Source organism: Zootoca vivipara, chromosome 3, assembly GCF_965207765.1.
Source record: "Zootoca vivipara chromosome 3, rZooViv2.hap1.1, whole genome shotgun sequence".
Lineage (NCBI taxonomy): Eukaryota > Metazoa > Chordata > Lepidosauria > Squamata > Lacertidae > Zootoca > Zootoca vivipara.
Window position 1 is genome coordinate 113,539,707 of NC_142586.1, and position 24,813 is coordinate 113,564,519.

The 24,813-nt window shown below is 40.2% G+C and overlaps 2 long non-coding RNA genes across 2 annotated transcripts; both read right to left on the reverse strand.

The window, feature by feature from the left end:
- Nucleotides 1–2,544: 2,544 nt before the first annotated feature.
- Nucleotides 2,545–7,139, reverse strand: LOC148686443 (uncharacterized). The gene is made up of 3 exons (XR_015949223.1): nt 6,882–7,139; nt 5,032–5,149; nt 2,545–2,717 (listed from the first exon to the last, which is right to left on the reverse strand). It is a non-coding gene; the product is annotated as an uncharacterized LOC148686443 (long non-coding RNA).
- A 9,573-nt stretch (nt 7,140–16,712) lies between these two features.
- Nucleotides 16,713–21,036, reverse strand: LOC148686444 (uncharacterized). Its single transcript, XR_015949408.1, has 3 exons — nt 20,793–21,036; nt 19,475–19,592; nt 16,713–16,930 (listed from the first exon to the last, which is right to left on the reverse strand). It is a non-coding gene; the product is annotated as an uncharacterized LOC148686444 (long non-coding RNA).
- Between the last annotated feature and the right edge of the window lie 3,777 nt (nt 21,037–24,813).

Consider the following 24,813-nt stretch of genomic DNA (forward strand, 5'->3'; position numbering starts at 1 on the left):
GAAGTGTATAAGAATCCATGCAAACTGTCTTTCTTGGCTCTTGTCGTGAAGCATCACCAAGTGCCTCTCTATATAGAGAATTAAACTCTTTCTCTCAACTCAACCCTCGGTGTCATTATTGACTGTCTTTCTCCCTGCTGAGCGCGACGCAAGGAACCTAGCTTAAGCCAATAAGGCAACATTGCTTCCCTTGATCTAGACGCTATGATCTAGCCCATAATTGCATTGGCTTTTTTAGCTGCTGCATCACACTGCTGACTTATGTCAAGTTTGTGGTCTACCAAGACTCCCAGATCCTTTTCACATGTACTGCTCTCAAGCCAGGTGTCTCCCATCCTGTATTTGTGCCTGTCATATATATTTTTGCCCAAGTGTAGTACTTTACATTTCTCCTTGTTAAAATTCATCTTCTTTGCTTTGGCCCAGTTGTCCAATCTGTTAAGGTCATTTTGAAGTGTGATCCTGTCCTCTGGGGTATTAGCCACCCCTCCCAATTTGGTGTCATCTGAAAACTTGCTCAGGATGGCCTCAAGCCCATCATCCAAGTCATTGATAAAGATGTTGAATAAGACTGGGCCCAAGCCAGAACCCTGTGGCACCCCACTAGTCACTACTCTCCAGGATGAGGAGGAGCCATTGATGAGCACCCTTTGGGTTCGGTCAGTCAGCCAGTTACAAATCCATTGAATGGTAGCATTGTCTAGCCTGCATTTTACTAGCTTCTTTACAAGAATATCATGGGGCAACTTGTCAAAGGCCTTGCTGAAATCAAGATAGGCTACATCCACAGCGTTCCCTTCATCTACCAGGCTTGTAATTCTGTCAAAAAATGAGATCAGATTAGTCTGACATGACTTGTTTTTCAGAAACCCAAGCTGACTTTTAGTGATCACAGCATTCCTTTCTAGGTGCTCACAGACCGTTTGCTTAATGATCTGCTCTAGAATCTTTCCTGGTATTGATGTGAGGCTGACTGGGCGGTAATTGTTTGGGTCCTCTCTTTCCCCCTTTTTGAAAATGGGGACAACATTTGCCCTCCTCCAGTCTCCTGGATCTTCGCCTGTTCTCCAGGAATTCTCAAAGATTATTGCCAGTGGTTCTGAAATCACCTCTGCCAGTTCTTTTAATACTCTTGGATGCAGTTCATCTGGCCCTGGAGACTTGAATACATCTAAACTAGCCAAGTATTCTTGTACTACATCCTTACTTATTCTGGGCTGTGTTTCCCTTGCTGAATCATCTGCTCCATATTCTTCAGGTCGGGCATTGTTTTCTTTTTTGGAGAAGACTGAGGCAAAGAAGGCATTGAGGAGTTCTGCCCTTTCTCTGTCCCCTGTTTGCATTTCACCATCTTCTCCTCTAAGTGACCCCACTGTTTCCTTGTTCTTCCTTTAGCTACGGACATACCCATAAAAGCCTTTTGTGTTGCTTTTAACCTCTCTGGCGAGCCTGAGTTCATTCTGTGCTTTAGCTTTTCTGACTTTGTCTCTTCTACACGTGCTGGCTATATGTTTGAATTCCTCTCTGGTGATTTCCCCCTTTTTCCATTTTTGGTACATATCCCTTTTAAATCTTAACTCAGTTAAAAGTTCTTTAGATAGCCACCCTGGCTTCTTTAGGCACCTTCCATGTTTCCGTCTCATTGGTATTGCCTGAAGTTGTGCTTTTAATATCTCTCTTTTAACAAACTCCCAACCATCATGAACTCCCTTCCCTTTTAGTATTTCTGTCCATGGGATCTCACCCAGCGTTTCCCTAAGTTTTCTGAAGTCGGCTTTCTTAAAGTCTAGGATTTGAGTCTTAGTATGCTTGGTTGCTCCTTTCCACTGAACAATAAACTCCAGAAGAGCATGATCACTCCCACCTAATGATCCTGCCACTTCTACCCCACCAACCAGGTCATCACTATTGGTTAGGACCAGATCTAAAATGGCTAATCCTCTTGTTGCTTCTCCCACTTTCTGGACAATGAAATTGTCTGCAAGGCCAGTGAGGAATCTGTTCGACCTCATGCTCTTGGCTGAGTTTGACATCCAACAAATATCAGGATAGTTGAAATCCCCCAATACTACGGTACTATCTCACTTCCTTTTGAATGCTTGGTCATCTGTTCCAGGAAGGCATCATCTGTGTCCTCAGTTTGACTTGGGGATCTATAGTAAACTCCCACAATGAGACCACGGTTATTATTCTCTCCCTTAATTTTGACCCAGATACTCTCAATTTGGCTTTGAAGTTTTAAATCCTGGATCTCTTCACAGGTATACACATCCCTGACATATAACGCTACTCCTCCTCCTTTCCTCTTTGGTCCATTTCTCTTAACATTGATATTGTTGCAGGCCAAATAACATTAAAACCAAACTGGCAGTAATGGTGAGTCTTGGCAGAAAAGTGTTATTTAACCTGAGCATAATTTGCGGTATACATGTAGAGAAGATCAAGCATGGACCACCTGAACTTTAGAAATAAAAATATTTTGGTAGCATTGCAAATTGTCCACAAGGGGGATCCACATCCCAGAAGGGCATAAACAAACACACATTTCCCAGCAACATATCAAATATTTATTCAAAATAGTACACAGATTTTCTCAAAATTCCCACATCATGGAAGCATTTCTGCAGCCAAATTAGCAGCATGCCCATCTCGTTGCTTGGGTTATAGCCATTGCTGAAAGAAGCAGATGTTTCTTTCCATTTTAATCTTCAGGAGGTCTGAATAAAGGAAAGAGATTTCTGTAGTGATTCACAGGTTTATGTGTTAACAGGGAGAGTACACAGACACACAAACACAAACATTTCTGTAGGCTGAATCAGGGTGGGGGGAGAAACTCAAAGCCAGGGTCTGAATGTGGCCTTCCAGGCCTCTCCATCTGACCCTCAGCAGCCCGAGCTACACAGGCTATTTCAAAGTCACACAGAATACTGGCTCTACTTTGCCGGCCAAGAATGTGTCCTTGAACTAATCCCTTTCTCTTGCTTGGAAGGAAGATAGGGAGATGTATGCATGCATACAAAAGTCAGAATTATTCTCATTGCCACACCCACATTTATCTCTGACTCCATCCAGCAATGGATGGATGCTCAAAAGGAAATATGGCTCTTGATTTTTTTTATATATAAAAAATCTCACCACACATGGCCTCAATGTACTGCTGACCTTCCATGTGTCCCTATTTTCCAGGGACAGTCCTAGATTCACAGAAGCTGTCCCAGTTTCAGATTTGATCCCGTAATATCCCACTTTTTCTGAGGACACCCCTATTTTCATTGGAGACATGTTGGAGGGCATGGTAGGATGTCCCTATTTTCATTGTATGTTTCCGAGCACAATTCAAAGTGTTGGTGCTGATCTTTAAAGCCCTACATAGCCTTGGTCCAGTATACCTGAAGGAGCGTCTCCACCTCCATCATTCTGCCCGGACACTGAAGTCCAACAACTGAGGGCCTTCTGGCGGTTCCCTCATTGCGAGAAGCCAATTTGCAGGGAACTAGGCAGAGGGCCTTCTCAGTAGTGGCGCCCACCCTGTGGAACGCCTTCCCATCAGATGTCAAAGAAAAAAACAACTACCAGACTTTTAGAAGACATCTGAAGGCAGCCCTGTTTAGGGAGGCTTTTAATGTTTAATAAATTACTGTGTTTTATTTTTCTGTTGGAAGCTGCCCAGAGTGGCTGGGGAAACTCAGCCAGATGGGCAGGGTATAAATAATAAATTGTTGTTGTTGTTGTTGTTGTTGTTGTTGTTGTTGTTGTTGTTGAAGGTTATGGGATTATGTGACCCACGGTTCAAGGAGATAAGTAACTATACAGCCTTTTGAAAACATCTGAAGGCAGCCCAGTATAGAGTAGTTTTAAAATGTTTTATTACATTTTTATATATGTTGGAAGCTGCCCAGAGTGGCTGGGGCAACCCAGTCAGATGGGCAGGATATAAATAATAAAATTATGATGATGATGGAATAGGACATTTCAATTTCCATGAGAGAAATGTTTCAGGGTAGGTGCATTGTGTGTTGCCAAAAACTTAGTTTAATGTTAATGTTAGTTGCTATGAAATATAATTAATAGCAATAAATTAAGTTTTCAGCTTATTTGCATTCACCCACCAACCCCAAGTTGTCCATGTAATCATAAAAAAACCTCATTTTCTTCTTTTTCTTTTTCTAGAAGTGCCTGAACATTGACTCATAGCTAACTTGTCTTGGACTACAATACCTGTGAGCCCCAATCAATATGAACAGGGCTATGGGAACTTGTAGTCCAAAACATCTAAAGGGCACAATGTTTTGGATGTTTCGCACTTCATTATTTGTAAATAAAGGAAATGCTTTAAAAATGGCCCAAATCATCAGTGATTCTCACTGCTTGTGGAAGTGGGGAGTATGGGGTGGTATTTTAAGTTTTGTTGCAACCATATTAGAAAAATCTTAATGGAAGTCAAGTTGAAGAGAAATGTGTATGTAAAGTGGGTGTAAAAATAATATAAAGCATTCGTTGAGCAGTCCCTTCTAACCTTTACAAAGTTTTGTATTGGGGGAAAAATGCAATTTAAGAAGGAAATGAAATAAATGTTGCCCTCTAACTGGGAGCAGATAATTAATTAATGTTAAACTCCTACTGGCAAATCAGCTGGGTAAAACTGAAGCCTACTATACTAAATGTGTTCTGGACGACAAGTGCAATAATATCACAGTGGCTGTGGCACAGTTTCTTTCGGTATTCATACATATGAAAAATCATCATACTTAAGACTAAACAAATAATGTCTCGTTCTTCCTCTCCCGGGGGGTTGTCTGTATGAATCTGCATTTTATTCTGAATCTATGTTACAGTTCTTTGGACCGCAAGAAAGATTAATAATTAATCAATGGGCATAAATTTAAATATGAGAGCGGGGGGAGAGAGAGAGAGAGAAAGCTGCTTATTTTAAATTTTGAGGTTAATTAGCTTTTGTATTTCATTTTATCAATATTTTAAGAAAGAAGTTCCATTAGAGTTCAATGGATTTGAACTAGGAAGAAAACTTACGGTACACAGCATATGGTCTCTCCAGGACAAGTTGCACTCCGCACGATCCTCTCACATTGAGGCCCGCAAGTCCCACCAATATCCTGGCATTTACGAGGTTCCCCTGCATGGACGAATCCTACATAGAGATATTTTATTTTATAATAATAATAATTATTATTATTTATTATTTATACCCCACACATTTATACCCCACTCATTTTATGAAGGATTTCCACATTCTGACATTCCTGACTGCATTATCATGGGCCATTCCAACTGCCTCTTTGAACTGCAGTGGACTACTCTTTAACCGTCTCATAAGAATACCAGAGTTCAACATGTATAGCCATTATGAATTTTCAGATGTTTTATATTCAGCATTCGTAAGGTAGGTGTTACTATGCCTGCACTGGGCTTTCCATTTTGGACCCAGGGACCCAGGTGGTGCCACTGAGCCTAGGGCTTGCTGATCAGAAGGTCGGCGGTTCGAATCCCTGCGACGGGGTGAGCTCCCATTGCTCGGTCCCAGCTCCTGCCAACCTAGCAGTTCGAAAGCACGTCAAAATGCAAGTAGATAAATAGGAACCGCTACAGCGGGAAGGTAAACGGCGTTTCCATGTGCTGCTCTGGTTTGCCAGAAGCGGCTTTGTCATGCTGGCCACATGACCTGGAAGCTCTACGCCGGCTCCCTCGGCCAATAATGCGAGATGAGCGCGCAACCTCAGCGTCGGTCACGACTGGACCTAATGGTCAGGGGTTCCTTTACCTTTTACCTTTAAGGTAGGTGTTACTATGCCTGCACTGAGCTTTCCATTTTGGGAATGACACTGGAGTGTAATGGATTATATGTTTCCCCCAGTGAACAGGGCCAAACCTCTGGAGAGGCAGTTGCCAAAAATGGCAATCTGGAAGGGGTAGCAGATTTGCCTCTGGGTGCTGCCCTCAGTTCCTGCCTCCTGCCTCCTTGGCTACAGCAGTGACACATCCTCATCCCTGGGACAGTTTCTTCAGGAATGCAAGAAAGCTTTCCTTCTCCCACTCTTCTCATTGCTTCTCCAGTTCCTCCTCTATCCTTTCTGACTCTCCTGATTTTCTGGTCTGAAATCCTCACTTAGCTTGCATGCTTGGCTTGCAGTATTCGAGGTTTCAATGCTGGGTGACTTCCAGGGAAGGGGTTGAGTACTTCCCAACAGCTTGTACCCCATCAGTAAGTGCTGAGTGGAATGAAGAACTGAACCTTGCCCTACTGCCATGTCAACCCTGCCTTGCCTACTGCAGTCAGTAAGATTTGGCCTGATTTTAAACCAACGTCTGGTGTCTTGTCTCTGTTATTTCAGGGCTCTCACAGGTCACAGAATCACGTTCCAGGGCAAACATTTTTCCTGATTCCCCTTGCTTGTTCCTCAACATTTTCTGCCAATGAACTTCATTTGGACACATCAGACATTGCACTTCATATGGCAGGAAAAGGCAAATATTTATCAGTATCAGACAATCCTTTATATTAGAAATCCTTATCTCATGTTCAAAACACATTTACATACATCCTTTAAAATCTGGAAAATGCAGCATAGCAAAGAGAAGGTGTGAACAGGATTGGATGATGGGGCAGAGTCTGAGAAGGGAGACAGCATAATCACTAGATCAAGGGAAACAAGAATGAAGGAGGGAAGTGTTGAGAGTAGATGCTGAAGAGAGAAAGAGACAGGTCTAGAAAAGAGAGAGGAGAGAGAGCAACATAGATCAAGGCATATGGCTTTCATATTAGCCTTGAAGGGAAAGCAGAAGTGGAGTAGAAAGCCATGCTGGTTAATGTATCCCAATTTCCACATTATGTCTGAACATTCTGATTTTGATCTATGCCTTACCTGGAGAAGCTAAGAACATCGCTGAAAGAGCAATGATGTAAAAGATGCTGATCTGCATTGCTGAAGTTTGACTGGAAATGCCAAGTTGGAAACCAAAGAAGGGAGACCAAGAGTGCTCTCGGATTCCTGTGTCATCCAAAAGATTGCATGCTCACGTATTTATAGGTCTGCAAACAGCATTTACACGTCTGCCCTAGGATTTGGCATCCTACAAGTACTGGATGTGTTAGCAGGAAGTCCAGTACTCCCCATGAATTCCTGGTGCATGAAAAAGAAGTAAAATAAACTAACTTGTACGTTCATAGTCCAGTCAGTTCAAGACATTAATTTTATTGTTTTCTGTGTTTTTATTAAATTGCCTGTATTTCTCTTCCTGTATCCTGCTGCTATAGTTCATAGCTAAAACTAATGAACTAAACTGAACTGAACAGTATGTACAAATTAGTATGGTGAGCACTTTGAGTCTCTTTGTCTTAAAACAAAGTTCCCTTGTTGTTTTTAAAGAATAAGGCCACATTTAGTAAAATGCAGCACTGTTAGAATCCAGAAAGAACCTCCATCTGGGCAAAATATCTGGATTAATTTGGTGTGCACTTTCGGTTGAAGAGGCAGGCCTCAGGTTTTCTGGCACCACTGCTCCCCTGACTAGCAAGAAGATGTGACCAAAAGGAGACCCTTGTTGGATGGGACCAAAGGTTTATCCATGATCATGATCTGGAGATGACCATGGGAAGCCCACCAACAAAACATAACCACAGCAGTGTGCCTCATCAACAAGTGGTATTCAGAGGCTCTCATTATCCTCTCTGGGTGTTGGACCCAGAAAGTGACTGGTTGCATAGGGGCTGGTCATGTTGTGTGGATGCCTGATTATCATCTTCTGAAGCAACTACTCTATTCCAAACTTAAAAATGGAAAGTGTAATGCTGGTGCTCAACAAAAGAGGTTTAAAGACTGTCTCAAGGCAAATCAAAAAAAAAAAAGGAGTATAAGCACTGACAACTGGGAAACACTGGCCTGTGAGTGCTCCAGTTGGAGAACAGCCTTTACCAAAGGTGTCATGGGCTTTGAAGAAACTCGATCTCAGGGCGCAAGGGAGAAACGTGCTAAGAGGAAGGCACGCTTGGCAAATCCACACCGTGATCAACTCTCGCCTGGAAACCAGTGTCCCCACTGTGGAAAGACGTGTGGATCCAGAATTGGCCTCCACAGTAACTTACAGATCCATTGTTCAAATCGTGTTTGTGGAAGACAATCTTACTCGGCTACAAGTGATCGCCAAAGAAGAAGAAGACGCATAACTACTGGAGTTGGAACTAAAATGCAGTGCAGGTTTAACACAGATAGGCACCTTTCCATAGCAACTTTCCATAACAACAGGTACCAGTCAAAGCTTGTAACCTGATCCAGCTAATTACAGACCAATTAGTCTTTTGAATGTGATTTACTAAAAATTGAACAAGCAGGTTTTACATTTGGACGCTCCACCATTGATCACTGCTTAGAGTTAGATTATTTCATCTATAAATACGTGAAACATTTGGAAAAAGTCATTATATGTGGCCTTTGTGGCCCTAAAGGCAGCATATGATTCTGTTTCTAGGGATAGGCTCTGGGCTAAACTGGCCAGCATGGGTATTGACAGAAGGCTATTACTTCTGATAATTAACCCTTTAGATGATTAACCCTTCAGATAAGATTTGCACAGGATGCCAGACTTTCTAGAGGAATCCCAGTCCAAAGAGGGGTTAGACAAGGATGTTTATTAGCTCCTTTTTTGTTCAATATCTATGTTAATTCTTTGATCACATGCTGTCATGAAATCGATACTCCCCCCCCCCCCCCGTGTTTTCCAGTGGTAGAAAAGTGCCAATTCTAATGTATGTGGATGACGCTGATCTTCTTTCTCAAACTAATGTTGGTTTGAAACGAGCCTTAGGGAAGTTTAGCGACCAATGTAGCACTGTATTGTTAACAATTAACTTTGCTAAAACTAAAATTGTTCATTTCGACCGCTCTTTCAAGAAAGACAATTGGAGTATGAAGGGAAACGCCATAGAACAAACTAAGATCTTCCAGTACTTAGGCATAACCTTCTCTTATAATGCCAAATTTTCAACAGACCTGACCGCATCAGCTACTTCAGCAGGAAGAAGAGCAAATGCCATCCTTAGATTATTCGGAAGGAAAGGCTCCGGCTTCCTTCCTAGGGCCCTAAAAGTTTTTCAGGCAAAATCTTTAGCCCAACTCTTGAATGGCTCTCAAATCGGACTTTCTGCCAATCTTATGACCCTTGAAACAGTACAATCACAATTTTTAAGATCTCTATTTGGTACCCCAAAGTGTTTTAAATTCAGCATTCGTAAGGTAGGTGTTACTATGCCTGCACTGAGCTTTCCATTTTGGGAATGACACTGGAGTGTAATGGATTACATGTTTCCCCCAGTGAACCAAACCTCTGGAGAGGCAGTTGCCAAAAATGGCAATCTGGAAGGGGTAGCAGATCTGCCTCTGGGTGCTGCCCTCAGTTCCTGCCTCCTGCCTCCTTAGCTACAGCAGTGACACATCCTCACCCCTGGGACAGTTTCTTCAGGAAGGGAAAAAAGCTTTCCTTCTCCCACGCTTCTCATTGCTTCTCCAGTTCGAGGTTTCAATGCTGGGTGACTTCCAGGGAAGGGGTTGAGTACTTCCCAACAGCTTGTACCCCATCAGTAAGTGCTGAGTGGAATGAAGAAATGAACCTTGCCCTACTGCCATGTCAACCCTGCCTTGCCTACTGCAGTCAGTAAGATTTGGCCTGATTTTAAACCAACGTCTGGTGTCTTGTCTCTGTTATTTCAGGGCTCTCACAGGTCACAGAATCACGTTCAAGGGCAAACATTTTTCCTGATTCTCCTTGCTTGTTCCTCAACATTTTCCGCCAATGAACTTTATTTGGACACATCAGACATTGCACTCCATAAAGCAGGAAAATGCAAATATTTATCAATATCAGACAATCCTTTATATTAGAAATCCTTATCTCATGTTCAAAACCCATTTACATACATCCTTAAAAATCTGGAAAATGCAGCATAGCAAAGAGATGGTGCGAACAGGATTGGATGATGGGGCAGAGTCTGAGAAGGGAGACAGCATAATCAATAGATCAAGGGAAACAAGAATGAAGGAGGGAAGTGTTGAGAGTAGGTGCAGAAGAGAGAAAGAGACAGGTCTAGAAAAGAGAGAGGAGAGAGAGCAACATAGATCAAGGCATATGGCTTTCATATTAGCCTTGAAGGGAAAGCAGAAGTGGAGTAGAAAGCCATGCTGGTTAATGTATCCCAATTTCCACATCATGTCTGAACATTCTGATTTTGATCTATGCCTTACCTGGAGAAGCTAAGAGCATCGCTGAAAGAGCAATGATGTAAAATATGCTGATCTGCATTGCTGAAGTTTGACTAGGAATGCCAATTTGGAAACCAAAGAAGGGAGACCAAGAGTGCTCTCGGATTCCTGTGTCATCCAAAAGATTGCATGCTCACATATTTATAGGTCTGCAAACAGCATTTACACGTCTGCCCTAGGATTTGGCATCCTACAAGTACTGGATGTGTTAGCAGGAAGTCCAGTACTCCCCATTAATTCCTGGTGCACAAAAAAGAAGTAACTCAAACTAACTTGTACGTTCATGGTCCAGTCAGCTCAAGACAGTAATTTTATTGTTTTCTGTGTTTTTATTAAATTGCCTGTATTTCTCTTCCTGTTTCCTGCTGCTATTTTGTTTAGTCATTGAACTGAACAGTATGTAAAAATTAGTATGGTGTGTGCTTTGAGTCTCTTTGTCTTAAAATATAGTTCCCTTGTTGTTTTTAAAGAATAAGGCCATATTTAGTTACAGGTAGGTAGCCGTGTTGGTCTGGGTCGAAGTAAAATAAAAAAAATCCTTCAGTAGCACCTTAAAGACCAACTAAGTTTTTATTTTGGTATGAGCTTTCGTGTGCATGCACACTTCCTTCAGGTATCTGAAGAAGTGTGCATGCACACGAAAGCTCATACCAAAATAAAAACTTAGTTGGTCTTTAATGTGCTACTGAAGGAATTTTTTTATTTTGCCATATTCAGTAAAATGCAGCACTGTTAGAATCCAGGAAAAACCTCAATGTGGGCAAAATATCTGGATTAGTTTGGTGTGCACTTTTGGTTAATGAGGCAGGCCTCAGGTTTTCTGGCAACACTGCTCCCCTGACTAGCAAGAAGATGTGACCAAAAGGAGACCCTTGTTGGATGAGACCAAAGATTTATCCATGATCCTGTTCTGACAGTGGCCTGCCAGATGTCCCTGGGAAGCCCACCAACAAAACATAACCACAGCAGTGTGCCTCATGAACAAGTGGTATTCAGAGGCTCTCATTATCCTCTCTGGGTGTTGGACCCCTGGTGCTGCTCTAGAAAATGGAAATGGAGCTGATATATTCAATGACAAGGTTTATCTCCTTCCTTCCTCATTTGGTTTATTGTTAAAAGCAACAGAAACCCAGTTTAGCAATCACAGAAGCAATGATGTAAGCATGTACAAAGTAGTAGAAGACTACAATGCACTACAAATATTGCAAGCTAAGTCCACTAAATGAATGCAAGCAGTGGCAACAAGGTAAGCAGCAATGGTCTCTTCAGAGAATAGTGGAGGAAATCACCAAAGTTGCACCTCATTTTGTGCCTCTTCCTACCAATTGAAGAATATGTATAGACCGCAGCCATGGACCCCTTATTGCCTCAGTAATTTTTCCAAGATTTTTCTTCCTCTCAGGAAAGCATGATTCCTGTAAATCATGCTGTGATGCTATTGTGTGCCCCTGGACACTTTCCATATGAAGGAGAAGCATGAAAAATATTTAAAATCCTCATTTTGGGATCACAGCAACAGGAGTGAAATCCCTTTAGTTGTACTCCATTGCCCAGGTGCATGGTACAAATTTTAGCTTCGCCACATACAGTCAGGAGGGGTGAGACAGGAATGGTTCAGAGTCCTTAAAATGAGTAATAAGCAATTTATCTCTCTATCCAGGGAGCACAGAAAAGTTCCTTCAGCCAATGTACTGCACAGTGCTTTCTCTCCCTGGAACACCTTATCTCTTAAAGAACAAGGCACTGTGGTTTTCTTTCATCATTCTCCTTCTCAAAGGGACATTAATCCCAAAAGCTTACCTGTAAGTATATGCTAAGTCTTGAACAGTAAGTCTTGGACATTAAGCTTTGGAGAAGCCAAGGGCACCAAGTCTCTGAAAAGACAGAGAAGTTGGAATGTGTTCTGCTGTGGTGTTTCTATCTTTCTGTAGTATTTGAGATCCCCTTCAGGCTTCAGCCATTTGGGCTGACGTTCTTCACCTTGCCCAATCAAAAACAAAATAAAACCTTTAATAATTATTGACATTCCTCAGGGGTAATCCTAATGTGTGTTTGGGTGGTGAGGAATGCTGTTTCACAATTGGCATTTAAGTATGAATATAAAAAAGTTATGGTAATATAATAATAATAATAATAATAATAATAATAATAATAATAATAATTTATACCATCTGGCTGGGCTCCTGCATAACTGTTCAACATCAACTTCATTGGACTGGTCGTGTTGTGTGGATATGATGGTCATTTTCCAAAGCAACTACTCTATTCCGAACTTAAAAATGGAAAGCGTAATGCTGGTGGTCAACAAAAGAGGTTTAAAAACAAAGGCAAATCTTTAAAAATGTAGTATGAACACTGACAACTGGGAAACACTAGCCTGCAAGTGCTCCAGTTGGAGAACAGCATTTACCAAAGGTGTCATGGGCTTGGAAGAAACTCGATCTCAGGGCGCAAGGGAGAAACGTGCTAAGAGGAAGGCACGCTTGGCAAATCCACACCGTGATCAACTCCCGCCTGGAAACCAATGTCCCCACTGTGGAAGGACGTGATTTCATACCAACGCTGGGACTTTTTTCATCTTAAAGTACAACACATCTCAATGCCACATTAAAGCTAATATAAGGGAATTCCCAAGAAGAAGCTACAGGGCCCTGATAAGGACAGCAAGACGCAACTAGGTCTTATAAAATTACAGAGACTTGTAAAGAGAATCAAGTGTATGGGATCGAAAACAAGGGCTTATACAATGGCAACAAGAAGACAATTGAATGCTAACGACAATGATCCCCTGAGTGACATCAAGGATTTAATCACTGAAATGAATAAGACGCTAAACGATAAGTTGGACTCAGTGGAAGCCAAATTAGAGAGCAACTCCAAAGTAATATTAGAAATGACGGGCCAAATTAAAGACTTATATGGCAAAAATAAAGAAGACGAAAAAGTGATGAAGGATCTGAACACCAAAGTTAACCAGCAAGAAGGAAGTATCAACAAATTGATAACAGAGAGCAAGGAATTAAAGAAAAAGCAGGAAAAGGAGGAGAAAGATAGACAAGACCTCGTAAAGATGCAAGAGGAGCTGGCAGATCAACTCGCTCTCGTGGAATTAAGGCAGAAGGAGCTGATCCTCAGGCTGAGGGGCGTACCGGAGAGGCCTGGGGAGATAATTGATGAGAAGATCCTGAAAGAACTGGCGGAGTGGCTAAATGTTAAAGAGGATGATTTGTTGTTAGATGTGGACAAAATATATAGATGTGGACAAAATATATAGGATAAGAGGGGACAGAACTAAAAAAAAATAAAGGACCTGGTGATTGTCTGATTTTCCTAAATTCAGGCCTGCTGAAAGACAAGATCCTACAGAGAAAAAAGCAGGAAAGCTTGGTGATAGACGGCAAGTCTATCGCCATCTTTAAAGAAATACAGAAGAGATTCCGACTTAAAAGACAGAAGTACAGGAGATTGACTGAGGCCCTGGTGAAAAAGGGAATATGGTTTGTATGGGAATTCCCGGAGGGTCTCACCTTCACATTTAAGGATAGAAGAAAGACAGTAAAATCTGTTGAGGAAGCTGATAGATTTCTGGAAAGATTTGGGAAAGAGCTGGTGGGGGAAGAAGAAGATACAGGCTAGACAGGTGGCGAGAAAGCCTGACAAGGGAGACGAAGAGAAGAGAAGATAGATAACTTTAAGGACAGTGCGGTGTGCCTATTTGGGTGGTGGTGGATACTCAGAGCTAATAACCAGAGGTATTTGTATTACTTGACAAGACAATAAAATTTGATTTCTTTAAGAGTGGTTAGGAAGAGTGTTGCAAATAATTAACAACCAATGGGGTCGAAAGGAAAATAAATAAAAATAAATAAAATAAAAGGGTAAATATATAATAATAATAATAATAATAATAATAATAATAATAATAATAATAATAATAATAACAACAACAATGGAATTAAGTATTATATCTTGGAATATTAATGGGCTAAATTGTAAGAGGAAACGAAATAGAGTAGAACATATATTGAAAATGGGAGGTAATTTGTCTACAGGAGACCCACGTTGCAAAAAAACACGAAAAGGTCCTGATAAATAACTGATTGGGGAATGAATATATATCTGCGGACAAGAAAAAGAAAAGGGGAGTAGTAACATATGTGAAAGGGAATTTAAAATCAGAGAAAGTGTTTCAAGATGAGGAGGGAAGGGTAGTTGGGGTAAGAGTTTACACACCTAAGGGGAAAATTATTGTAGTAAATCTCTGCGCACCAAATGGATGTAAGACAAACTTTTTTATGATGATTGGGAGGATGGTGAGTGAAGTCAAAGATGAGGAGGAGATCATTTTAACAGGGGACTTTAATGGAGTAGCACTGCCAACCATGGACAGAACAGATGACATAAGAAAGGGAGGAGGGAAATTGCCAAAGACATTCTTCCAGATAATAGATAACTATGAATTAAAAGATATATGGAGAATTAGAAATCCAACGGAAAGGAAATATACGTATTTCTCAGATGCAAAGAAATCAGCTTCGAGAATTGATATCTTATGGGTATCAACAGGACTAGCAGCATTAGTAAAAAAATGTGAGATCTTAACCAAATCGGTAACGGACCACAATCCAATCATGGTAAGGATAAATGAGAATGTTAAAAGTATTAAGAGATGGAGAATGGATGATAGGATGTTAGAAAATGACCAGTTCGTAAGTAAAATGAGAGAATCGATTAAGGAGTTCTTCCAAATCAATGTATCACAGGAGGTCAACCCAATGATAGTATGGGATGCCAGCAAGGCCTTTGTAAGAGGGTTATACATGCAACAAAAAAGCAGATATAAGAGAGAAAGAGCAGAAAAAGTAGAGAAATTAAAGAATGAGATTAAATCAAAAGAGATGGAATTGGCGAAAAAACCAAAAGATGGAGCTTTAAGAATGCAGATAAAAATATTGCAAAATAATTTAAAACAATTTATGAATGAAGAAATAGAAAATAGAATTAAGTGGGCAAAACAGAGGACATTTGAATTGGGAAACAGGCCAGGGAAGTTATTAGCTTGGCAATTGAGGAAAAAGCAGAGCGAACAATTAATTATGACAATAAAAGAAGGGAATAAAAGATGGACGAAGATGGAGTAAATACAAGAATGTTTTGTCAGACACTACAAAAAATTGTACAAAGGGGGAAATATTGATAAAAAGAAGATATATGAATATATTAAGAACTTTAAGGGTACGTCCATAAAACAGGAGGAGATGGAAACGCTAAATAAACCAATATCAAGCCAAGAGATAGAAGATGCCATATGCAAACTTAAATTGGGGAAGTCACCTGGCACGGATGGCCTATCAGGGAAACATTATAGTGTGTTTAAAAGTGAATTGATAGAAGTGTACAAAAAAAAATTAGTAAATATGGTCCTGGAAAGAGGGGTTGTACCCCAGACATGGCAGAATACGTACATAACCCTAATTCCAAAAGATAAAAGCAAAGTAGAAGAGATCGGAAATTATAGGCCAATCTCATTATTGAATATTGATTATAAATTGTTTGCGGGAATATTGGCTAACAGAGTTAAAGGGGTTCTGAATAGGGTGATAGGTCAAGAACAACAAGGTTTCTTACCTCAAAGAAAGATGTCAAAAAATATAAGAATACTACTAGATTTATTTGAATATGCAGACTGGAACCCCAGCAAGAAAATTGCATTTATCTTCCTCGACGCCGAAAAGGCTTTTGATAATTTGGCCTGGGAGTTCATGATAGAGGCATTAAAAAGATTAGGGATAACGGGGCAATTTATGAAGGGAGTTAATGCAATATATGACAAACAAAAAGCAAGGTTAATTATTAATGGAAATATTACGAAGGAATTTGAAATATCAAAGGGAACCCGACAGGGTTGCCCGTTATCCCCACTGTTATTTATCTGGTCATTGGAATTTTTGATAAAGGATATTCAAAATGATAAAGAATTTAAAGGCATTGCGGTAGGGAAGAATAACATAAAAGTAAGGGCCTTTGCTGACGATCTCATAATAATGACAGAAGATCCAGTGGAAACATTGACCAACTTGAAAGGAAAACTAGCAAGATATGGAGAAGTAGCCGGATTAAAGGTAAACAACGGGAAGACGAAAATAATGACTAAAAATATGCGAAAGGAAGAATTAGAGAAACTAAAATTATTGATTGGGAAGTGGTGAAAAAGGTCAAATATTTAGGAATCATAATAACTAATAATAATGCGGATCTATTCGAAAACAATTATGCCAAAACATGGAAAATCATAAAAGATGAGCTGGATAAATGGAAAGGATTAAACCTGACTTTCGCGGGGAGAATAGCTGCAATAAAAATGATGGTGCTCCCAAAAATGATTTTTTTTGTTCCAAATGATACCCATAAAAATTAAAAAAGAAACATTTGAGGCGTGGAGGAAGGATTTGAACAACTTTATTTGGCAAGGTAAAAGAGCAAGGGTACAATATAGAATATTAACAGATATCAAGGAAAGAGGAGGGTGGGGAGCCCCCAATTTAAAGCTATATTATGCCGCGTCATGCATCTGTTGGATGAAAGAGTGGTTCCTACTGGATGATCTGGAACTGCTCAGATTGGAAGGATTTAGGAATATCGGAGGTTGGCATGCTTACCTGTTAAGAAAGAAAAAAAGGAGAATATATATCATTTACAAATCATGTATTCAAAAAATCATTAATCAATATCTGGGAGGAATTTAAAAATTTATTGGAACCTAAGGTGCCATGGTGGACCTCACCGTTGGAAATAACAGCAATGAGCAACGAACCCAAAGGAGGGAAATGGCTCACATATAAAGAACTGCTAATTAAAATCAATTATGAATAGGTCTTAAAATCCTATGACCAAATTAAAGAGTATTGCCAAAGCTGGCTACATTATCTCCAGCTGCAAAGTATCTTTGAAAAGCACAGAGCAATAGGATTTACAGATAACAGGTCTAAATGGTAAGAACTGTTAATAGATAATTCTGTCAAACCATTGGCCAAAATCCATAAATACCTATTAGAATGGGAATTGAAAGACAAACAAGTTAAGCATGTAATGATAAAATGGGCTCAGGATTTAGGCAGGGTTATATATAGCAACCAATGGGGAAAATTATGGAAAGGAAACATAAACTTCACAGCATGCATGGGAATTAAAGAGAACCTGTGGAAGATGGTCTACAGGTGACACCTTACGCCAGAACAGTTAGAAAAATATACAAAAATAATCAAGATAAGTGTTGGAAGTGTAGGGAGAAAAAAGGTGATTACTTATATTGTTGGTGGAGGTGCGAAAGGGTGTATAAATTTTGGTCCGAAGTGTACGAGGAGATGAAAAAGATGTTAAGATTCACGTTTGAGAAAAAACCAAAAATTATGCTATTAAGTTTGCTCCCAGACAGCTTACCGAGGGACAGGAGGAATATCTTATTATACGCATGTGCGGCAGGTAGAACTTTGATAGCCCAAAATTGGAAAAAGGAAAAAATCCCATCTATAGAGGAATGGCGTATTAGACTGGCAGAATATATGCACTTAGCCAAGTTAACAGCAATAATTAGGAGGACCCCTAGGCAAGAGATTAGGAAAGAGTGGAAATAAGTTGAAGATTATTTTTATAAACAGGGAATTAACTCAAAATGGGTGATATGTTTAGAATAAAACGCATAAGATGATTAAGCAAGTGGAAAATATAAAAAGTTGTTATACGATATATGGGTTAGAATCTAAAGGAGTAGGAAAAGCCTAGTGAAAATGCATATAAGAGGGAACCAAAGGTAAATGGTTGGAAGTTATTTTTTAAAAAAATTAATTAGTTTTCCCCCTTTTTTCTTTTTTTAACTTCTTATTCATATTTTTTCCCCTCCTTCTATCCTTGTTTGCTTAATTTTGGTCTATTTTTGAATTCTTGAATTTTTTCAAACCTTGGAAACTAGGTTTGGTCATACCGGATTATTTTTGTTATGTTTGTTTATGTTCAGTTTAGTTAGATTTGATTATGTTATGCTTATGTTATGTTATGTTTTGTTATACTTGTTATGTTATGTTATGTTTACATTGTGTTATGCTATGTTATGATACAGTTTGTATATTTTAACTTGAAATAAAATAAAGTTTTTATATATATATATAAAAAAACCTACTGGAGTTGGAACTAAAATGCAGTGCAGGTTTAACACAGATAGGGCACCTTTCCATCACAACTTTCCATAGCAACAGGTACCAGTCAAAGCTTGTAAGCTGATCCAGCTAATTACAGACCAATTTGTCTTTTCAATGTGATCTGCAAACTATATACAAAACATCTGTGTCTAAAACTGTGTGAATGGTTGGACCATAATGATTTACTAGAAATTGAACAAGCAGGTTTTACATTTGGACGTTCCACCATTGATCACTGCTTAGTGTTAGATTATTTCATCTATAAATATGTGAAACATTGGAAAAAGTCATTGTATGCGGACTTTGTGGTCCTAAAGGCAGCATTTGATTCTGTGTCCAGGGATAGGCTCTGTGCTAAAATGGCCAGCATGGGTATTGACAGAAGGCTATTACTTCTGATGATTAAGCCTCATGAAAATAAAACCCTTCAGATAAGATTTGCACAGGATGGCAGAATTTCTAGAGGAATCCCAGTCCAGGAGGAAATAATTAATCAATGTTAAACCCGTACTGGCAAATCAGAAATCTGAAGCCTACTATAAATTTGAAGCCTACTATACTAAATATCTTCTGGACGACAAGTGTAATGATATCACAGTGGCCGTGGCAAAGTTTTTTTCCGGTAGTCATATCTATCAAAAATCATCATACTTAAGACTAAACAAATATTGTCTCATTCTTCCTCTCCTAGGGGGGGGGTGTGTGGTCTGTATGAATCTGCATTTTATTCTGAATCTATGTTACGGGTCTTTGGACGGCAAGAAAGATTAATAATTATTCAATGGGCATAAATTTAAATATGAGAGAGAGGGGGGAAAGAGAGGGGAGAGAGAGAGAGAGAGAGAGAGAGAGAGAGAGAGAGAGAGAGAGAGAGAGAGAGAGAGAGAGAGAGAAAGCTGCTTGTTTTTTTCGAGGTTAATTTGCTTTATGTATTTCATTTTATCAATATTTTAAGAAACAAGTTCCATTAGAGTTCAATGGATTTGCAAAACTAGGAAGAAAACGTACGCATCACAGCATATCTTCTCTCCAGGACAAGTTGCACTCCGCACGATCCTCTGACACTGAGACCTGCAAGTCCCACCAAAAGACTCGCATTTATGAGATTCCCCTGCATGGACGAATCCTAGATAGGGATATTTTATTTAATTTTACGAAGACATTTCCACATTCTGACATTCCTGACCCCATTATCATGGGCCATTGCAACTGCGTCTTTGAACTGCAGTGGACTACTCTTTAACCGTCTCATAAGAATACCAGAGCTCAAGATGTATAGCCATTATGAATTTTCAGATGTTTTAAATTCAGCATTCGTAAGGTAGGTGTTACTATGCCTGCACTGAGCTTTCCATTTTGGGAATGACACTGGAGTGTAATGGATTATATGTTTCCCCCAGTGAACCAAACCTCTGGAGAGGCAGTTGCCAAAAATGGCAATCTGGAAGGGGTAGCAGATTTGCCTCTGGGTGCTGCCCTCAGTTCCTGCCTCCTGCCTCCTTAGCTGCAGCAGTGACACATCCTCACCCCTGGGACAGTTTCTTCAGGAAGGGAAAAAAGCTTTCCTTCTCCCACGCTTCTCATTGCTTCTCCAGTTCGAGGTTTCAATGCTGGGTAACTTCCAGGGAAGGGGTTGAGTACTTCCCAACAGCTTGTACCCCATCAGTAAGTGCTGAGTGGAATGAAGAACTGAACCTTGCCCTACTGCCATGTCAACCCTGCCTTGCCTACTGCAGTCAGTAAGATTTGGCCTGATTTTTAACCAACGTCTGGTGTCTTGTCTCTGTTATTTCAGGGCTCTCACAGGTCACAGAATCACGTTCCAGGGCAAACATTTTTCCTGATTCCCCTTGCTTGTTCCTCAACATTTTCTGCCAATGAACTTCATTTGGACACATCAGACATTGCACTTCATATGGCAGGAAAAGGCAAATATTTATCAGTATCAGACAATCCTTTATATTAGAAATCCTTATCTCATGTTCAAAACACATTTACATACATCCTTTAAAATCTGGAAAATGCAGCATAGCAAAGAGAAGGTGTGAACAGGATTGGATGATGGGGCAGAGTCTGAGAAGGGAGACAGCATAATCACTAGATCAAGGGAAACAAGAATGAAGGAGGGAAGTGTTGAGAGTAGATGCTGAAGAGAGAAAGAGACAGGTCTAGAAAAGAGAGAGGAGAGAGAGCAACATAGATCAAGGCATATGGCTTTCATATTAGCCTTGAAGGGAAAGCAGAAGTGGAGTAGAAAGCCATGCTGGTTAATGTATCCCAATTTCCACATTATGTCTGAACATTCTGATTTTGATCTATGCCTTACCTGGAGAAGCTAAGAACATCGCTGAAAGAGCAATGATGTAAAAGATGCTGATCTGCATTGCTGAAGTTTGACTGGAAATGCCAAGTTGGAAACCAAAGAAGGGAGACCAAGAGTGCTCTCGGATTCCTGTGTCATCCAAAAGATTGCATGCTCACGTATTTATAGGTCTGCAAACAGCATTTACACGTCTGCCCTAGGATTTGGCATCCTACAAGTACTGGATGTGTTAGCAGGAAGTCCAGTACTCCCCATGAATTCCTGGTGCATGAAAAAGAAGTAAAATAAACTAACTTGTACGTTCATAGTCCAGTCAGTTCAAGACATTAATTTTATTGTTTTCTGTGTTTTTATTAAATTGCCTGTATTTCTCTTCCTGTATCCTGCTGCTATAGTTCATAGCTAAAACTAATGAACTAAACTGAACTGAACAGTATGTACAAATTAGTATGGTGAGCACTTTGAGTCTCTTTGTCTTAAAACAAAGTTCCCTTGTTGTTTTTAAAGAATAAGGCCACATTTAGTAAAATGCAGCACTGTTAGAATCCAGAAAGAACCTCCATCTGGGCAAAATATCTGGATTAATTTGGTGTGCACTTTCGGTTGAAGAGGCAGGCCTCAGGTTTTCTGGCACCACTGCTCCCCTGACTAGCAAGAAGATGTGACCAAAAGGAGACCCTTGTTGGATGGGACCAAAGGTTTATCCATGATCATGATCTGGAGATGACCATGGGAAGCCCACCAACAAAACATAACCACAGCAGTGTGCCTCATCAACAAGTGGTATTCAGAGGCTCTCATTATCCTCTCTGGGTGTTGGACCCAGAAAGTGACTGGTTGCATAGGGGCTGGTCATGTTGTGTGGATGCCTGATTATCATCTTCTGAAGCAACTACTCTATTCCAAACTTAAAAATGGAAAGTGTAATGCTGGTGCTCAACAAAAGAGGTTTAAAGACTGTCTCAAGGCAAATCAAAAAAAAAAAAGGAGTATAAGCACTGACAACTGGGAAACACTGGCCTGTGAGTGCTCCAGTTGGAGAACAGCCTTTACCAAAGGTGTCATGGGCTTTGAAGAAACTCGATCTCAGGGCGCAAGGGAGAAACGTGCTAAGAGGAAGGCACGCTTGGCAAATCCACACCGTGATCAACTCTCGCCTGGAAACCAGTGTCCCCACTGTGGAAAGACGTGTGGATCCAGAATTGGCCTCCACAGTAACTTACAGATCCATTGTTCAAATCGTGTTTGTGGAAGACAATCTTACTCGGCTACAAGTGATCGCCAAAGAAGAAGAAGACGCATAACTACTGGAGTTGGAACTAAAATGCAGTGCAGGTTTAACACAGATAGGCACCTTTCCATAGCAACTTTCCATAACAACAGGTACCAGTCAAAGCTTGTAACCTGATCCAGCTAATTACAGACCAATTAGTCTTTTGAATGTGATTTACTAAAAATTGAACAAGCAGGTTTTACATTTGGACGCTCCACCATTGATCACTGCTTAGAGTTAGATTATTTCATCTATAAATACGTGAAACATTTGGAAAAAGTCATTATATGTGGCCTTTGTGGCCCTAAAGGCAGCATATGATTCTGTTTCTAGGGATAGGCTCTGGGCTAAACTGGCCAGCATGGGTATTGACAGAAGGCTATTACTTCTGATAATTAACCCTTTAGATGATTAACCCTTCAGATAAGATTTGCACAGGATGCCAGACTTTCTAGAGGAATCCCAGTCCAAAGAGGGGTTAGACAAGGATGTTTATTAGCTCCTTTTTTGTTCAATATCTATGTTAATTCTTTGATCACATGCTGTCATGAAATCGATACTCCCCCCCCCGTGTTTTCCAGTGGTAGAAAAGTGCCAATTCTAATGTATGTGGATGACGCTGATCTTCTTTCTCAAACTAAAGTTGGTTTGAAACGAGCCTTAGGGAAGTTTAGCGACCAATGTAGCACTGTATTGTTAACAATTAACTTTGCTAAAACTAAAATTGTTCATTTCGACCGCTCTTTCAAGAAAGACAATTGGAGTATGAAGGGAAACGCCATAGAACAAACTAAGATCTTCCAGTACTTAGGCATAACCTTCTCTTATAATGCCAAATTTTCAACAGACCTGACCGCATCAGCTACTTCAGCAGGAAGAAGAGCAAATGCCATCCTTAGATTATTCGGAAGGAAAGGCTCCGGCTTCCTTCCTAGGGCCCTAAAAGTTTTTCAGGCAAAATCTTTAGCCCAACTCTTGAATGGCTCTCAAATCGGACTTTCTGCCAATCTTATGACCCTTGAAACAGTACAATCACAATTTTTAAGATCTCTATTTGGTACCCCAAAGTGTACACCTAATGTAGTATTAAGGCAAGAGGCAGGACTTCCCAGAGTGGAATTAAAAGTCTGGGAGCAAGCCATATCCCTCTGGTTGAAAATTTATTACAATCCAAAGGGAATGTTACTTCACTTTCTGGCCGCAGTTCCCGATCCACCCTGGCTTATGCAAATAACTAATAAGATCAAACAAATTTCCCCTAAATCCTGAAGATCTTTTTAACGGAACTTTGAACAAGGGAAAAACAATCATTACTCAGAGACTTCACGATGTTGAATTACATCAAGAAGATGCCTTACTCCTGGAGAATTATAGATGTCAAAAATCGTGGCATAATATTGCAGCTGCCCCTTACTTATCTAACATCACTAATGAAGCCTATAAATGGGCCTTTTCCAGAGCCCGTTTTGAGCCCTCAGCTTTGCTGTACGGCAAATTTATGCGGGTACCAATTCATGAGTGCCTTTGCCCCTGCATGTCTAACAAGGTGGAATCTGTCACTCATATCCTTTTATTTTGCGAATTTTATAGTGAAGGAGCTTGACTTATTTTACCCCTTTTATCACAATTTACACCCTTACAATATTATTTGGAATTCTCCTCCGAAACCTTACGAAAATTCCTTCTGGAAGATTCCTCAAGTCCAGTTTCACATGATGTGGCCAAATTTTGCACTTTAGTTATTAAGAAACGTAAATCTCTTTTATTGAATAACACATTGCAAATTCCCTTTGCGTAATTGTTTTATTTCTGGTGATGTTATTGCTTATTTTCTTTTGTTTGGAATTATGGTATTGCTGGCTTTTGCTGTAATAAAACTAAACTGAAACTGAAACTAAACTGTAACATGTACATAGCCCTCCTACCTCTCAAGGGTGGACGGGCGAGTCATGCAAAACCCAATTTCACATCAAAGAGAAAGGCTGGGTGATGAACCACAGTTACAACCTGAATGTGGGGAGTGTATTTAAAATGTCACTGAGGCTCCTAGCCATCTGGATTATGTTACAGGAAGTAAGTGAGCTAGCAGTTACAAGCCTGTTAGAGGCCTCTTGTAAGGGGAATTCTGTTATCTCCTTTCAGGCAGTTCCCAGCCGTCTGGGTAGTATCTCCAGCAGAATCAGAGAATTATAAGGAACCTCAAAGGGAGGAAATCTGCAGAAAGAAAAAATACATATTCTGTGATTACCAGGTTTATGTATTAACACATAAGAGACAGTACACACACACACACACACACACGGGGGGGGGGGGACACGCCATAAGCATCCATTTTTCATGTCACAAAAATGCCATTGACCTGTAGTTTATTAATTTCTACACTTTTTAAAAGGAAAACTTACAAATCAGCAAATTTGACTGGACATCCAACTAATATGGAGTTTTAAAATGCCTTGGAGGGGGAAAATGAAAAACAAAACAGCACGTCCACCACTGGATAGGGGCCCACAGGCTGAACAATTCCCCCACCCCTGAGCTCAATACAGTGTGTGCTGCAAAAATGTAGTTTAGTGTTACATGCAAGGTGCCTTGGAATAATTTCCGTTCCAAGGATTGTGATATAAAGTTGTTGTTTTTTACTTATACTTATTATTTTTTCTTTTTCAGGACATTGAATCATATGTTAGTGGTCTTGGGCTTTAAGACCCATCAACCCCATCAATGCAGATAGGGATGGTGGAACTTGTAGTC